Source organism: Oryzias melastigma, linkage group LG18 (genome assembly GCF_002922805.2).
Source record: "Oryzias melastigma strain HK-1 linkage group LG18, ASM292280v2, whole genome shotgun sequence".
In the NCBI taxonomy this organism is placed as follows: Eukaryota; Metazoa; Chordata; class Actinopteri; order Beloniformes; family Adrianichthyidae; genus Oryzias; species Oryzias melastigma.
The window spans coordinates 12,926,213-12,929,620 of NC_050529.1; positions in this window are offsets into that span (position 1 = coordinate 12,926,213).

The following is a 3,408-nucleotide window of genomic DNA, read 5'->3' on the forward strand; positions in this document are numbered from 1 at the left end:
TGTTATCCATCTGCTATCTTACAGCCCCTCACAACCTCAAGCTAACATTAGCGGTGAGACAAAAATGGCGACCAACATTTCCGCTATCCAGCTGTACGGTTTTAAGCCAGATGTCAGCTCAGACGAGGAAAACTAAAACATTCATAGATCCATTTGTCTATTTAAGTGGAGGCTTTAGTACAGAGAAGGGAGCTTGAAGTTCCTACATCATACCTAAAAGCTTCTTCTTTAACTCATTTGGGTTTTACCTGCGAATTGAATAAGGAAATACTTAGAAATGTAATTTTATAAGATACATTTTTTTCATGTACTGTATATCCTCCATCATAATAAAAAAAACTCTTAAATACAAAACTGTTTTTATCAGAGTGGTTATTTAAAAGTAATAATTTTAATCTTGATTTTAGCAATGGCTGTGCGTCTTCCTAACACCTGTAAATTGTGGTATTCCACAAGGTGTTGTACTGGGACTATTTCAGTTTACACCCACTTACTTCGTCCTAGAAAAACATAAATGAAATCAAAACTTTTCAGTGCTTTAATCATGTCTCCCAGTTGAAAATATTTGACAAGAAGTGGAAATATTTAATAAAAAATACAATTTTAATATCCACATTGATCATTTATAATTTAAACTTAAACAAAAATGATGTCGTCTTTTTAATTTAGTCTTTTTTTGGTTATTTAAAGCTCATTTTCATTCATTTTCTTTTTGTCTTTTTTTAATTTAATTTAGTTTTTTTAAGCCCCTTTATATTATGAAAATTGTTTTTTCACTTTGGTCTAGTATTTTTTTTTCTTAAAGATAAGTCAGATTTGGGATTTAAATAGTTTAAATACTGCTTGATCAAGAAAAACTTGAATAAAAAATCTAAAGTTAGGACCCAGCATTAATATTATTTACCAAGTTTTTGTTTTTAACAATCACAATTTTTGCCGCCAAAAATTATTTACATAAAACCTTATTAATTAAGAAAAATACTAATGGTTATGTTCCATAAAACTCATGTGTTTATTCAAATTATCTTAATTTTTATGTAAATATTAATTTCCTTAAAGTGTGTATTTATTGTTATTCATTATCTTTCTGCTGTTTTAAATAGAACTTTGGTAACATGGTACTTTCCCCTTTCTAGAATCATTAAAATATTCTATTCTATTCCATTCTGCTTGTGTAAGTATGGAGTTAAACTGAACCAAACTCAAAGTGGGACAAAAGCTAAACACCAAAAGTGAACATAATGACTTCCATGCTTTATTAATGGGGAATAGGAGTGGTGATGTATATGCATGAGCTGGACTGAGGTTGTTTTGTAGACAAATAAGGCTCTGCTGGTTTACTGCCTAAACTATGTGGGTCATGAAAATGGAGCGCCACTAATAATAAGGGAAAGAGACAAACCCAAGGCCGCCGAAAACAACTCATCTCCCTTCAGCAGCGCCCGGACCAAAAACAAAGTCTTAACCCGCCAAATGAAAAACGCTGCTTATTCAGGATGGAGGCACAGGAAGTGGATCAAGAGGAAAGCTTTTGTGTGTGTGAGAGAGGCCGGCAGTCAGATTCTAGGACTTACTTTAGGAGACGGAACATAAAATCCTCTCATGATCCAAAAGGTTTGTAAATCAGGATGTACCCGTAAAGGAAAGAAATCCTTTCTTATTACTATTCCCTTTCAGGTTTTCATATATTTGTGTACAGTTCCTTCTAAACTAAAGTTGCAACATTTAAAAAATGAATAGAAAATATACATTGCAGCCCTTTTTCAGTCTTTATACTGAGGATTTGCTGATTTCTGATTTAATTTATCCCATGGGGACATCCTAATAGGAAAAACATTAGAAACATGTTCTGTGGTATATTCCACATGACTTTAGTTTAAGATCAAATAGTTTTTGAAACTCTTTGATCCAAAGGAACTTATTTTTCTAACACTGACTAAAATCATCATGCTTCCACTCCCGTGTTTCAGTGAAGGGTTGGTGTTTTCACTATGGGCTGTATCTGAGAACTGGACCGAGTGAGTGTGATGTCATCCACAGATAATGGCTGACTTGTGGCGCCAACTAAATTAAGTCTATTGAGTCACCCTTTTATGGTCGTATATGGTCGGAGAAAAACAATGTCAGTAAGCAGAGATTGATTGGTTGGAATCGATGTGAGATTCTATGGCAACCACTCAGGCCAATCAAAAGTGAGCTTGTTGGAAGTCCACACCCCTACTGCTTGAAAGCAGACTCAAGGGAATCTGCCAATCAAGGGCTTAAAACGGTCATACTTTAATTGAGGCATCTGATTGAATACTTGTTATAAACTGGCCAAACAATTAGGATTAGCAAAAACATGTAAAAAAAAAATAATAAAGTACCCAGCCAGAAAGGCCAAGTGGGCCCCATGTGGTTTAAAAGTGGGTAGAAAATGTGGGCCCCAATTTGGTTTGTCCACAGTTCTGTGGTGGCTCCACCTGTATTTTCCCACATTAGCTTAGGTGGGCACCTACGGGTTGGCTTGCTACACCAGCCAACCTCCTTGTGGACGGCATAGCATGTTAGCACTCTCCACTGTATCAAGCTAGCGAACTTCGCTGTATCAAGCTAGCGAGCTCCACTGTAGTAAGCTAGTGAACTCCACTGTATCAAGCTAGTGAACTCCACTGTATCAAGCTAGTGAACTCCACTGTATCAAGCTAGCGAGCTCCGCTGTATCAAGCTAGTGAACTCCACTGTATCAAGCTAGCGAGCTCCGCTGTAGTAAGCTAGCGAGCTCTACTGTATCAAGCTAGCGAGCTCCACTGTAGTAAGCTAGTGAACTCCACTGTATCAAGCTAGTGAACTCCACTGTATCAAGCTAGGGAGCTCCACTGTATCAAGCTAGCGAGCTCCGCTGTTGCAAGCTAGCGAGCTCCACTGTAGTAAGCTAGCGAGCTCTACTGTATCAAGCTAGCGAGCTCCACTGTAGTAAGCTAGTGAACACCACTGTATCAAGCTAGCGAGCTCTGCTGTAGTAAGGTAGTGAACTCCACTGTATCAAGCTAGCGAGCTCCACTGTTGCAAGCTAGCGATCTCCAGTGTATCGAGATAGCAAGATCCGCTGTATCAAGCTAGCGAGCTCCTCTATAGCAAGTTAGTGAACTTCGCAGTATCAAGCTAGTGAACTTAGCTGTATCAGGCTAGCAAGCTGCGCTGTATCAAGCTAGCAAGCTCCGCTGTAGTAAGCTAGTGAACTCCACAGTATCAAGCTAGCGAGCTCCGCTGTGTCAGGCTAGCGAGCTCCACTAGCAATCTCCAGTGTATCGAGATAGCAAGATCCGCTGTATCAAGCCAGCAAGCATCGGTAGCCTTCGCGTTTGTTTTTCAGATTTCATGTGCCCACAGAAAAGTTCAACCAAAAGATAAAAAATACTGACATCA